Raw genomic sequence first — 15931 nt, forward strand, 5'->3', positions numbered from 1 at the left:
ATACTTGTGTAGATCAACATTTTCTTCAAGTCTCTAATGTATGCTTATATAGTGTAAGCATGTGACTATTGGAGGGCATAATGGGGAAAGCTCCTTGAGCGGCTTTTCATTGTTGGAAGAGAAAGGAATGATACCACGTACTGTCATTTCGCCCACATATTCAGTGAGAAGTGTGATGAATAGTACAGTCATTACCCATGAAATCGTGTAGTGGAAGGTTGTTCGATTTGTACTATGTACTATTTGATCACGTTCCCATTTAATCTTATCTTCAGATTCATTGGCTTTTGATAAAATATGATTGAAGCATGAATTAAAGAAGTAGAAAGCTGGATTCAGAAGCTTCAGAACCTTGGGTCAGAACCTTGACAACGTCAGTAGTCTGGCTTGAGTTCTTCAGTGTCTTCAGAATCTTCAGAGTCTTCATAATCCTCGGTCAGAACCTTGATAACTTCAATCGTCTGCCTTGAGATCTTTAGAAACTTCATCTACATAACACAACTTCAAAAGCTTGTCATTCTTCAGAAGTTTGTTGATCAGAGTCACGTCCAGAAGCAAAAACTGAGAGAACATTGCAACAATAATATAGAGTCTCCTTAGAAGCTTCTGATGGGTGAAATAACATAGAAGCAGAAAGAACATTGCAGCAACAATATTGACGTCTTTCAGAACTTCTAATTGCAGCACATAAGCGGATTTGGAACACAAAGTTCAGAAATTGATAATTGTGCACATCATATGATCAGAATCAGAACTGGTTGTTAAAGCTACATAATGACAAACCATTAGGGTACCAAAAATGTTCTCACACAAATACAACATTGTTATCATTAAAACTTAAGGTATAGATGCAGAACCAAATCTTGTTCTAACAACACCGAAATCATGAAAAAAAACCTACCAGAATCAGCATCAATTGATGCATAATATTAGATTTGTCTTAAAATTAAAAGGATAAAATAGGAAGTGAAGTCTTTAAAAATCCATAAACATAAAATGTCCAAAACAACTAAGCTAGAACATCTGAGGTTATTCTTCAATCCATCCTGTATAGTTCTTGTGAGCTATCCAATCAGGATCAGCCTTTAAGTGAGAATTGTAACACCCCGATTTAATTCCCGTATTTATTTATTAGGTGTTTATTTTAACTAATCATTATTTGGTGTGATAGTTAATTAAATATATGTTCTGGTGATTATTTGAATTGTTTGAATATATGTGTTATTTGAATAATTGAATTTTATGAGTAGAAATAGCAATTGTCTAGTAATGGGTCTAATTAATTAGAATGAGTATATAAGTGGGTTAAGCCCATTATGAGTTAAAAATATAGTAAGGGTTTTATAGATTAGAGTTAGCTTTGTAAAACAAGAGAAGAAGAGAGAATAGAAGAGAAGAGAAGAGAAAGAGGAGAAGAAGAATGACCTAGAGATTTTATCTATAATAAGGTAAGGATGGAAATTCAAGTCGTCATGGGTAAACATAATGTATGTAATGTATGTGGGTTAGATATCATGAACTTAGGATTTGAGGATTTGGATTTTGAGAAACCCTAACATGTGTTTATGTTTTAATCCATGAAATTTATGTTTATGTTATGCTATGATGTTTCTATATTGAATTCCATGAATGGGTATGTGTATAGAACATGATTTGATGTATAATTGCATGTTTGAGTTTCACTTGAAAATGGTTGATTTGGGATTTTGGTGAAAATTAGTGGAGCTTAGAATCTTGTTTCTATGATCCTAATAGTTGTTATATGACATATATAGGTTGTATAACTATTTATTTCATGAAAAATGATGGATTAATGTGGTTTTATGATGAAAATTCGTGCTGGACAGCAGCATTTTTGCAACAGCAAATTTTCTAGTTTTTGACAGCATTTTTGCAACATCAAATTTTCTAGTTTTTGACAGCATTTTCGCAACAGCAAATTTTCTGGGTTTTGACAGCATTTTGAAAAACTTGTAAATTCAATAACTTTTGAGTCGTAACTCCATTTGAGGTGCCGTTTGGACCGTTATGAAGTTAAGAATATTATCTATAACGTAATATTCATTTTGATAACAGTAGATTAATATTTTATCAAAAGAATCCTAATGTGGATATATTTTGTATGTGTGGTGAATGTGAATGACATGTTTTCTATTGTTTGGCATGTATTGGATGGTTTTAGATGGATTTTATGAAGAAACATAATACTTGAAATTATGTATGTGATGATGTGAATTAGTTAATTTGATTAATAACATGAATTGGCTTGTTTGTTTTATGTTAATGTGTTGTGATGAGATGATGAATGTTATTTGATGTATTGTTTGGGGTTGAAGTCATGTTAGGTGTATGTTGTGAAAATGTTGGTTGTGATCTGCTTATGTATGATTAAGGGGTTGCAATCGTCTTAATTGCATGAGTCTTGTTGTTGTTGCACACTTACACTAGCATGAGTCTATGAAAGAGGCAATGTTGGGTAATCTCGCGTAGATTATTTGCTTGTCCCAAACCTAACGTCGAATGGGGCTTGAAAGCTTAAGGCCGAATCGAGCTTTAGAGGTGGTTATCTAGTCTATTTGAGAGATGCTCAGTAAGCCGGAAATGATAACGGATGGGATCCACATGCATATCGCATTGAGTCACACATTGAGTCGCACATTGAGTCACACGTGTCGGTGTGATTTGTTGTTTGTGTGATTATGTGATATGATTGTGTGGATATGATTTTGGTAGATATGCATATACGTGGATTTTAGGTGATCCATTTGATATGAATTATTGATGTGTTATTGATGTGATATGTGTGCATATTTGTGATATATGTGATAAAATGGTGACTTGTATACATTAGGGAATCATGTGAAAGTTGTATACATATTTGATGATGATTTGTAAATGATGATGGATGATAATATGTACATGAAATCGATATGTTGTGAAATATGACTTTTGTACATCGTTTAGTATTTATAAATGAATACTTGTGGATTGCTGAGCCATGTCGTATGATGGTAAACATGTGATTCTTTAATAAGATGATATGATGCATGTTTGTATGAAGCGTGACGAATTCTAATAATATATGTATGTTTGTTATACATTTCATATTATTGTATTTTTCTATAATGATTTGAATTCTCACCCTTCTGTTGGAATGATGTTCTATCGCGACATCGCTCAAGTATCGGAGATAGTGGTGCTTCGCATAAGGATTAGATTCAGAGGCTAGTTCTTGTTGTGTTTTGACCAGGTAGTCTACAATGCTCTGGTCATGTAACACTTGGGTTTATGGGATTATTTGTATTTGTTTTGATTTTGAGAGATATTGTTGTGCTCTCTTTTATCTTGTTATTTGGATATGTTGGTTTTGATGTTGAGTGGCCTTAGAGCCCAAAACGATATTTTGTGGTAGATGATTTATGGGAATCATCACTATTTACCATTTATGAAGAGAGATGTTATTCCGTTGTGTGAGTTTGCATGTTGGTTATTTGGTTTTGATTTATAATACGTGTTACTTGTATGTGACCATAACATGTGTTGTTTCTGGAAGAAGTAAATGTGATACCCTCATGTATGCATGCTTTAATTTACTCTGATCACACAATTGTATGATGTATTTGAGTAGTAGTAGTTTAGGGGGTGTTACAAGAATCATGTTTGTGAATATGTTTCTTCTTCACAGACTTCCTCTTGGTAATAGTCTTTTTGTCAATTATAGATGACATTCATCTTCAACATTTGCAGAAGGCTTAACCCCTTTGATCTTTTTCTCTTTCATTATTATTTTAAAGGGTTTTGAATTTATAGACACCTCACTCATTTTGAAATGCAGATGTGAAGGTAGAAAGCGAAAAATAGCAGAAGATTAAGATCCTTGTTTGTAACGCATGTCCATATAAAATGAGGTATAAAAACAAGCAAATTCTAAATTGTTTCATGTGCAACACCAACCTGAAGAGAGATAAACTCCCATGCCCAGCTCCATAGCATTGATTGCTATTAATTCTCACATGGATAGACATCAAGAGTATCCCTTAATTCCTTAGGGAGACTTATAAAACCCTAAACCCCGACTCTTAATATAAAAGAGAAAATTATACTATTTAGGAATGCTACTTCACACAAATCATGTATTTCATAGAATATTTTCAAATCGTAGTGGAAAATCAAATAATCCTCATAATAATCAATTAATAGATTAAACTACCAAATAACGAAAATAAACCTCAATAGAAAACTCCAAAACAAATAACGCATATATTTCCAGTGTTATAGACCAGAGCAGATGACAACTAACTAAAAGAGATAAATAAAAATGAAAGAAGAAAGCTCCAAGGAAGTCTTCCACTCACAAGGGACTACTCCTAATAAGTATGTGTACATCAATTTGCACACAACCAACAATACAAACAAGAAATGAGTGAGAATACATCTTACAAATGATAACATTGAAATTTAGCAACATGATGCTAACAACTAGTTCACAAATACATAAATCACACCAAAAGCACAATCAAAATCAAATAATGATGTTAATGCTAATGCCACCAACTCATCATAGAAAATGCATGTGGTATCGGGTGTTTGGTGTAACAACCCTTTTTTTTTAGTATTGAATTATTATACTATTATTATTATAATTTTAATTTAATTATGTGGAGTGTTAATTAATTAATTGGTGTATTAATTCATTATCTAGTGGATATGAGAAATAATTAAATAATTGAATTAATTAATTAACTTGGTTGCATAGTGAGTGGTTAATTATTTAAATTTAAATAGAGGTATTTAAATATTAGGTATTATTGGGCCTAGTGATTAAATTAGATGATTTAAGCCCAACTAGAATACTATTATAAATAGTAAGAGTGAAGGAAGTGAGAATTAGAATTCACTTGAGCACTGAAAGCAATAGAGAAAGAGGAGAGAAAAAATGAGAGGAGTCAAGGTTTCCATCAAATTGACAAGGTAAGGGGGGAAATCCTTATCATTATGGGTTAGTATGATTGGGTCAATGGGTAGGAACATGTTTTAGGTTGAAATCCTTAATTGGCATGATTTGGAATTATTAGGTCTTGATAAATACTCTTGAATTGTGATGATTAAATTATGCTAAAACTGTGAATGAATATATAATTGGATGAGTCATAATTTTCTAAACGTGTAGCTTTTTACGGAATCGAAATCGGAGGTCCGGAAGTCCTCCAACGATGAAAAATGCAGGGAAATCTGGATTCTGTTTCGTATTAGCGCAGGAACAGCTTTCTGTTTTGCGTTAACCGGTTAACCCAGGGCGTTAACCGGTTAACACTGTTATAATAGTGAGAAAATTGAATTCTGTCTTGCGTTAACCGGTTAACCCAGGGCGTTAACCGGTTAACACTGTTAGAAATTGCCAAGAAGCGCATTCTGTTTTGCGTTAACCGATTAACCTAGGGCGTTAACCGGTTAACACTGTTTGAAAAGTGAAAAACTGATATTTAAATGTTGTGTGCATTTTGGAATGAAACCTATGTGTACATATTTGATGATTGGCCTATATTGGTGAATAATATATTGTATGAATGTGTATGTATACCATTATTGAATTGTGAATGATTTATGGTTATGGATGTGTATATGTAATCGTAATTGATGTGTTGTGATGAATGTGTATATGTACCAATTGTGAGTCATGGTGATATGTGGGATGTTAAAACGGTATATAGATGGTCTTAATTACATATGTGTTGGTATGTGCGCATTCATTCATAGCATGGTTGACTTCATTGTGGAAGTGGTTAAGCGGTGATCCTTCATTGGAAACAGACGTAGCAGACGTTAATCCTTAATTGGGATTAGGCGTAGTATTTAAGCGGTGATCCTTCATTGGAAACAGACGTAGCAGACGTTAATCCTTAATTGGGATTAGGCGTAGTATTAAGCGGTGATCCTTCATTGGAAACAGACGTAGGGCTTTGGTCTTGTCCGGATCAGAAGCATGGCTTGGATTCTAGATATTGAATCGGAAAGTGGTGAAACTTTGAGTTCACATTGAGGTACCACATGCATAGAGTCACATTGTCTTGCATTGATATAGTTATGTGATCATTGAATGCATGTATTGATGTGGGTGTGATGCATGTTTGAAATATGTGAGATGATTGTTGGTTAATATTATTGATGTGATTATACAAAGTGTGATGAATTCTTAAATTGTGTTTTAATTCATTGTGCCTTATTATGCTATTTCATAATGATTTGAATTCTCACCCTTTCTGTTTGAATGTTACCTTTACATGGGTATCATGCAGATACTACAGAGTAGTATTGCTGGAGTAGGTGGACGGTAGCTCGCTCAAGATTAGCTGGAGAGTTTCCGTATTTAGTTTGAAATTAGGTAATGAGTCAATGCTCTGGTCATGTAACACTAGGTAGATTAGTGGTATTGAACTCATATCTTATTTTGATATGCTTTATGTCATTAATTGTTTTATTTTATTTGAAGTGATTATTGAGAGATGATCATGGTATGGGACATGGATCATATTATGAAATACATGAGTATTCTTTATTTTCCGCTGCGAACGCATATTGCTTGAATATTCATGATGAGTGAAATGTGTTATTTTGAATGACCAGGTGTATTGTTGGTTTTTGAAAGTTTTAAAATTCGAAAACGTTGATGTGACGCCCTTTTCTTTATATGCGTGCTTATTTACTCTGATTATATGCTAAATAATTTGGGGTAGAAAAAGGGGTGTTACAATAGTGGTATCAGAGCATGGTCGACCAGTTGGTCAATAGTAGTAGGTTTTCCGTGGTATTTGATTTGTGTATCTGACACGATCGATACTGTTTGTTTGATGTTTCAGGTTGTTAAGACAATGGTTGCAGGCAGGAATGACGATTCCATTGCTGAGGCGCTGAGGATGCTGGCGGAATCCATGGGTCAGATCCATCAAGCGAATGCCCATCAAGCGAATGCGAATACCGGTAACCAAAAGGGAGATGATGATGAGTTCCGTGCTTTGGGGAGATTCCAGCGGAACAATCCTCCTATCTTTGAGGGTGAGCATGCACCTGAGAAAGCTCAAGCTTGGCTGAAAGCAATTGAGAAGATCTTCAGAGTCATGAACTGTACTGATGCTCAGAAAGTGCAGTTTGGTACCCATATGCTTGAGAAGGAAGCTGGAGATTGGTGGAATAACACTCTTCAGAGGTTCGAAGAAGACAACATTGAAGTTACTTAGACTCTTTTCCGTGATACCTTCTTGGAGAACTATTTCCCAGAAGATTGTCGTGGGAAGAAAGAGGCGGAGTTTCTTGAATTGAAGCAAGGAAATGGTACCGTTGCTGATTATGCTGCTAGATTTCAGGAGCTTATCAAGTATTGTCCTCATTACAATACTGCTAATGCTGAGAGATCTAAATGTTTGAAGTTTGTGAATGGCTTGAGACATGATATCAAGAAGGCCATTGGTTACCAACAAATTACTCGTTTTACAGAATGGTTAACAAGAGCCGGATTTATGACGAGGATAGTAGGGAGAGCGCTTCTGTCTACAAGAGTCTGAAGGGGAAAAACCAAGATCGGGGAAAACCATATGATGACAAGAGGAGACAATCTAGTGTTGGCAAGAAGCCAAGTGGGGGAGTATCTTCTATTCCACTTAAGTGCTTCAAATGTGGTGTGGAAGGTCATCGTGCTACGGAGTGTAGTAGAGATTCTGGGAAGTGTTTCAATTGTGGCAGGATGGGTCACAGAGCAAACCAGTGTAGGGTTGGTTCGAACGTAACTTGTTTCAACTGTGATGAGAAAGGTCACATTAGTTCGCAATGTGATAAGCCGAAGAAGGAGCAAGTGAAGGGAAAGGTGTTTGCATTGTCTGGTGCGGAGACCACTACCGATGATAGACTAATCCAAGGTACGTGCTTTATTAATGGTACACCTTTGATTGCCATTATTGATACCGGTGCAACACATTCTTTCATTTCTTTGGATTGTGCTAAGAGGCTGAATCTCATATTATCTGATATGCGTAGAAGTATGATTATTGATACACCTGCTATGGGTTCTGTTTCTACTTCCTATGTGTGTTTGAATTGTCCGTTGAGTATATTTGGTAGGGATTTTGGAATTGATTTAATTTGTCTTCCGTTAGAGCAACTCAACGTGATTTTGGGCATGAATTGGTTAAAAGTTAATCGGGTGTATATCAACTGTTTCGAGAAGACGGTTATTTTTCCTGAGGTTGATGCTAAGGAAGATTGGTGTGTGTCTGCTAAGCAAGTTGATGAATCGGTGCAAGATGGTGCCGAGTTGTTTATGCTATTGGCAACTTTGGATATTCGGGAGAAGAGGACGATCGAAGAACTGCCAATAGTTTGTGAATTTGCGAAGGTATTTCCGGAAGATATAAGTGATTTACCGCCGGAACGAGAGGTCGAGTTTTCAATTGATTTAGTTCCTTGAACTAGTCCTGTATCGATGGCTCCCTATCGAATGTCCGCTTCTGAGTTGAAAGAGTTGAAGAGTCAACTTGAAGACTTACTCGAGAAGAAGTTTATTCGTCCTAGTGTGTCGCCGTGGGGTGCACCTGTGCTATTGGTCAAGAAGAAAGAAGGTTCTATGAGATTATGTGTTGATTATAGACAACTGAATAAAGTGACGATTAAGAACAAGTATCCACTTTCGAGGATTGACGATATGATGGATCAGCTGGTTGGAGCTTGCGTGTTTAGCAAAATTGATTTGAGGTCTGGGTATCATCAGATTCGTGTAAAGGCTGAGGATATTCAGAAGACTGCTTTTAGGACAAGGTACGGTCACTACGAGTACTCCGTGATGCCTTTTGGGGTGACGAATGCACCTGGTGTATTTATGGAGTATATGAATATAATATTTCATGATTATCTGGATAAGTTTGTAGTTGTGTTCATCGATGATATATTGATTTATTCCAAGGGAGAAGAGGATCATGCAGAGCATTTGAAGGTTGTGTTATCGGTGTTGAAAGAGAGGAAGTTGTTTGCTAAACTCTCTAAATGTGAATTTTGGTTGAGTGAAGTAAGTTTTCTTGGACATGTGATTTCGAGCGGTGGGATTTCTGTGGATCCTACGAAGATCGAAGCTGTATCTCAGTGGGAAGCTCCTAAGTCTGTTGCTGAGATTCGAAGTTTCCTTGGTTTGGCTGGTTATTATAGGAAGTTCATTGAGGGGTTTTCTAAGTTGTCATTACCGTTGAGCAGTTGACTAGGAAGGGTCAAGCTTTCATTTGGACTTCGCAGTGTGAAGCGAATTTTCAAGAGCTTAAGAGAAGATTGACTACGGCTCCTATTTTGATTTTACCGGATCTGTTAGAAACCTTCGTTGTGTATTGCGATGCTTCTTTGTTGGGTTTGGGAGGTGTTCTGATGCAAAAGGGGCAAGTAGTAGCTTATGCTTCAAGGCAACTCAAGGTTCATGAGAAGAATTATCCGACGCATGATTTAGAGTTGGCCGCCGTTGTGTTTGTGTTGAAGCTTTGGAGACATTACTTGTTTGGATCGAGGTTTGATGTGTTTAGTGATCACAAAAGTTTGAAGTACTTGTTCGATCAGAAAGAATTGAATATGAGGCAAAGGAGATGGTTGGAATTCTTGAAGGATTATGATTTTGGTTTGAATTATCATCCTGGGAAGGCGAATGTTGTAGCCGATGCATTGAGTAGGAAGTCATTGCATATGTCTATGTTGATGATGCAAGAGTTTGAATTGTTGGAGCAATTTAGGGATTTGAGTTTGGTTTGTGAAGCGACGTCTTCGTGTGTTAAGCTTGGGATGTTGAAGCTTACGTGTGACATTCTTGACGAGATTAGAGAAGGTCAGAGGTCAGATTTGAAGTTAGTCGATGTTATGACATTGATTAACCAAGGTAAAGGTGGTGACTTTCAGATTGATAAGAATGGTATCATGAGGTGTCGTGATCGAGTGTGTGTTCCGGATGGTATGGATTTGAGAAAGAGGATTCTTGAGGAAGGGCATAGAAGTGGTCTGAGTATTCATCCTGGTGCTACTAAGATGTATCAAGACTTGAGGAAGACGTTTTGGTGGCAAGGTATGAAGAAGGATGTAGTGGAATTTGTGTATTCATGTTTGACTTGTCAAAAGTCAAAGATTGAACATCAAAAGCCGTCTGGTTTGATGCAATCGTTATCTATTCCCGAGTGGAAGTGGGATAGTATCTCTATGGATTTTGTTTCGGGCTTACCAAGAACATCGAGTAATTGTGAGGCGATTTGGGTCGTTGTGGACAGACTGACGAAGTGTGCTCATTTTATTCCGATGAGAATGGATTATTCGATGGAGAGACTTGCTAAGTTGTACGTCGAGAGAAATGTGTGTTTGCATAGTATACCGTCGAGTATTGTTTCGGATAGAGATCCGAGGTTCACTTCGAGATTTTGGGAAGGTTTGCAAAGTGCTTTGGGTACGAAATTGCGCTTGAGTTCAGCATATCATCCGCAAACTGATGGTCAAACGGAGAGGACTATTCAGTCACTTGAAGATCTTTTGAGGTCTTGTGTTTTGGAACAAGGAGGAAATTGGGATAGTTTCTTGCCTTTAATCGAGTTTACATATAATAATAGTTTCCATTCGAGTATTGGAATGGCACCGTTTGAGGCCCTTTATGGCAGAAGGTGTAGAACTCCTTTATGTTGGTACGAATCGGGAGAGAGTGCTGTGGTTGGACCCGAGTTGATTCAAGAGACTACAGATAAGATTAAGATGATTCAAGGGAAGATGAAGGCTTCTCAGAGTCGTCAAAAGAGTTATCATGATAAGAGGAGGAAAGCTCTTGAGTTTGAGAAAGATGAGCATGTGTTTCTTCGAGTTACGCCAATAACGGGTGTTGGTATAGCTTTGAAGTCGCGTAAGTTGACGTCGTGCTTCATTGGTCCTTATCAAATTTCCGAGAGGATAGGTGAAGTGGCATATCGGATTGCATTACCACCATCACTTTCTAATCTTCATGATGTATTCCATGTGTCTCAATTGAGGAAGTACATTGCGGATCCATCGCATGTTGTTCCATTAGATGATGTGCAAGTACGGGATAATTTGACGGTTGATACATCACCTGTGCGGATTGAAGATCGAGAAGTGAAGAAGCTTCGTGGTAAGGAGATTGCTTTGGTAAAAGTGATATGGGGCGGAGTCGCTAATGGAAATATTACGTGGGAACTCGAGGATAAGATGAGGGAATCATATCCGGAGTTGTTCGTTTGAGGTAAATTTTCGAGGACGAAAATCTTTTAAGTGGGGGAGAGTTGTAACAACCCATTTTTTTTAGTATTGAATTATTATACTATTATTATTATAATTTTAATTTAATTATGTGGAGTGTTAATTAATTAATTGGTGTATTAATTCATTATCTAGTGGATATGAGAAATAATTAAATAATTGAATTAATTAATTAACTTGGTTGCATAGTGAATGGTTAATTATTTAAATTTAAATAGAGGTATTTAAATATTAGGTATTATTGGGCCTAGTGATTAAATTAGATGATTTAAGCCCAACTAGAATACTATTATAAATAGTAAGAGTGAAGGAAGTGAGAATTAGAATTCACTTGAGCACTGAAAGCAATAGAGAAAGAGGAGAGGAAAAACGAGAGGAGTCAAGGTTTCCATCAAATTGACAAGGTAAGGAGGGAAATCCTTATCATTATGGGTTAGTATGATTGGGTCAATGGGTAGGAACATGTTTTAGGTTGAAATCCTTAATTGGCATGATTTGGAATTATTAGGTCTTGATAAATACTCTTGAATTGTGATGATTAAATTATGCTAAAACTGTGAATAAATATATAATTGGATGAGTCATAATTTTCTGAACGTGTAGCTTTTTACGGAATCGAAATCGGAGGTCCAGAAGTCCTCCAACGATGAAAAATGCGGGGAAATCTGCATTCTGTTTCGTGTTAGCGCATGAACAGCTTTCTGTTTTGCGTTAACCGGTTAACCCAGGGCGTTAACCGGTTAACACTGTTATAATAGTGAGAAAATTGAATTCTGTCTTGCGTTAACCGGTTAACCCAGGGCGTTAACCGGTTAACACTGTTAGAAATTGCCAAGAAGCGCATTCTGTTTTGCGTTAACCGATTAACCCAGAGCGTTAACCGGTTAACACTGTTTGAAAAGTGAAAAACTGATATTTAAATGTTGTGTGCATTTTGGAATGAAACCTATGTGTACATATTTGATGATTGGCCTATATTGGTGAATAATATATTGTATGAATGTGTATGTATACCATTATTGAATTGTGAATGATTTATGGTTATGGATGTGTATATGTAATCGTAATTGATGTGTTGTGATGAATGTGTATATGCACCAATTGAGAGTCATGGTGATATGTGGGATGTTAAGACGGTATATAGATGGTCTTAATTGCATATGTGTTGGTATGTGTGCATTCATTCATAACATGGTTGACTTCATTGTGGAAGTGGTTAAGCGGTGATCCTTCATTGGAAACAGACGTAGCAGACGTTAATCCTTAATTGGGATTAGGCGTAGTATTTAAGCGGTGATCCTTCATTGGAAACAGACGTAGCAGACGTTAATCCTTAATTGGGATTAGGCGTAGTATTAAGCGGTGATCCTTCATTGGAAACAGACGTAGGGCTTTGGTCTTGTCCGGATCAGAAGCGTGGCTTAGATTCTAGATATTGAATCGGAAAGCGGTGAAACTTTGAGTTCACATTGAGGTACCACATGCATAGAGTCACATTGTCTTGCATTGAGTCGTCTATAGTTATGTGATCATTGAATGCATGTATTGATGTGGGTGTGATGCATGTTTGAAATATGTGAGATGATTGTTGGTTAATATTATTGATGTGATTATACAAAGTGTGATGAATTCTTAAATTGTGTTTTGTTTCATTGTGCCTTATTATGCTATTTCATAATAATTTGAATTCTCACCCTTTCTGTTTGAATGTTACCTTTACATGGGTATCATGCAGATACTACAGAGTAGTATTGCTGGAGTAGGTGGACGGTAGCTCGCTCAAGATTAGCTGGAGAGTTTCCGTATTTAGTTTGAAATTAGGTAATGAGTCAATGCTCTGGTCATGTAACACTGGGTAGATTAGTGGTATTGAACTCATATCTTATTTTGATATGCTTTATGTCATTAATTGTTTTATTTTATTTGAAGTGATTATTGAGAGATGATCATGGTATGGGACATGGATCATATTATGAAATACATGAGTATTCTTTATTTTCCGCTGTGAACGCATATTGCTTGAATATTCATGATGAGTGAAATGTGTTATTTTGAATGACCAGGTGTATTGTTGGTTTTTGAAAGTTTTAAGTTTCGGAAACGTCGATGTGACGCCCTTTTCTTTATATGCGTGCTTATTTACTCTGATTATATGCTAAATAATTTGGGGTAGAAAAAGGGGTGTTACATTTGGGATCAGAGGTATGTTACTAATTTACCTATGTCTCCGGTTCCTCTTGAACTGTGTCCCTTTCTGGATGTGAGACATTCATAGTCCCTCTTTAAACCAGGCCATAACTAGACCGAAGTCCTACCTAACTTTCAAATAAATGTATGCATGGTCATGTACAATGTAATCTAGAAACATCATAAACATCATAAACATAATCAAAATCATCATCAGAATCATAAAATCAAAAAACATCATCAAAAGGTTCCACTCTTGAACCTATAGGTTGAAGGAGAAGAGCGATCCAAAACGCAACGGAATTTAAAAAATTTCTCCTTTAGTGATCCTTACGAATGGGCATCATCAATGATAGAATCGTTACCTCTTGTGGCGATTGAAACCTTTGATGTAGATCTACGGAGCGATCACGAACGTTGAATGATGACAACGCCTCTACTCATTCCACACGAACAGATTCCTTCAATCTCAATGCTAGCTGCTACGAATGAAGGCTTTGAGAGAGAGAGAGAGAGAGAGAGAGAGAGAGAGAGAGAGAGAGAGAGAAACGAAATTACAACTTCACAAATGCTTCTGCACAAGGGTTCTATTTATAGAACCACTTGTGTGGGCTGCAAGCTAAAAACCCACTTAAGTGTGTGTGGCCCATATCTTATGATATGTAAAAATCACTTAAGTGTGTGATACCTTACCATATTTCGTATTCTACTTAAGTACACTGTACCTTACGATGTTCTACAATTCACTTAAGTGCGTTGTACCTTACGGTGTTCCTTAGTTACACTATCTCTCATAAATCCGTTCTTTTGTGTGTGACCCTGTAGGTTTTCGCGACATTAGCAATTATATTAAATCACGTATTTAACATAATAAACAGTGAGCGGTATCTAGCAACACATCACTGCTACCTAATACACGAAAATGTCATGCGATCTGACAAATTCTTTTGTGATAATACTTATGTGTATAATTACCCCTTTGCCCCTATGTTTATATTGAACACAAGGCATACACCATGTCATCCTTGTCCAGTTCAATATTGGGCCCGTAGACATTTATCCTATTATGCAGGATGGGCAAATTCCATCTAGGCCACTTATGTCCCTTAGCATGCTTCGTGGAGTACCCATAAACTGTCTTTATGGTAATCCAGTTATGGACAATATTTGATCAGCAATAAAGCACTCGACTCTACATCTAGGGTCCATAGTGGTTTCAATTTGAAGGGTGGTATACACCACTATCACCATGAGAATAACTTATGACACTTTGCATAACATTCTATATGGTATTCTCATAGCGGATCAATCCAGTATAAATATTACTCCTAATATTCATACATATGTTTAAGACTTGATAACTCCTTATCCATGATCCATGAGATCTGATCATAAGTATATATACATAACAGTCTTAATGCTTTAATGTCATCCTGCTTCACAACAAAGCTCGACTACAGATATTTTAAGAATAGTGTCCTTATGTTTAATGGGATCTCATAATTAAGTCACACTTGATACATTAAACGGATTATTTATTCTATGGACTTTATTAAACAAACATAATAAAGAAAATGCCTTTTATTATTAATAAATAATTCGATACAAGTACCAAAAGTATTGGCCTCTAGGGCTTACACCAACAATCTCCCACTAGCACTAGAGCCAATCAGGCATACCCCTAATACCCACAGATCTAGTATGGCCATCATGCTTCAGCTGTGCAAGAGGCTTTGTTAATGGGTCAGCAATATTGTCAAGTGTAGGTACTCTGCATATTTTCACATCTCCTCTATCTATTATCTCTCGAATGAGGTGATAATGCCTAAGTATGTGTTTGGATCGTTGGTGAGATCTAGGCTCCTTAGCTTGTGCGATAGCACCATTGTTATCACTATAGAGATCAATGGGATCCACAATGCTAGGAAATATGCCAAGTTCACTAATGAACTTTTTGATCCAAACAACTTCCTTTGCTGCACTTGAGGCAGCAATATACTCGGCCTCGGTTGTAGACTCAACAATTGTATCTTGCTTTAAACTTTTCCAGCTCACAGCGCCACCGTTTAAGCAAAATCCATAACCAGATTGCAATCTAAAGTCATCCTTATCTGTTTGGAAGCTAACATCAGTGTATCCAATTGCAGTAAGCTCTTCCTGACCTCCATATATCAAGAATGAGTCCTTAGTCCTTCTCAAATACTTAATGATATTCTTGACAGCTACCCAATGAGCATCACTGGGATCATATTGGTACCTACTCGTTGCACTTAAAGCATACGAGACATCTGATCGAGTACATAACATGGCATACATGATAGATCCTATTGCAGATGCATATGGAATCTTATTCATGCGATCCCTTTCTTCCTTAGTTGAAGGGGATTGTGTTTTTGATAGACACATGCCATGTTGCATAGGTATGAATCCTTTCTTGGAATCATGCATATTAAAGCGTCTCAACACTTTGTCT

The sequence above is a fragment of the Lathyrus oleraceus genome, chromosome 7 (assembly GCF_024323335.1).
Source record: "Lathyrus oleraceus cultivar Zhongwan6 chromosome 7, CAAS_Psat_ZW6_1.0, whole genome shotgun sequence".
Taxonomy (NCBI): Eukaryota; Viridiplantae; Streptophyta; class Magnoliopsida; order Fabales; family Fabaceae; genus Lathyrus; species Lathyrus oleraceus.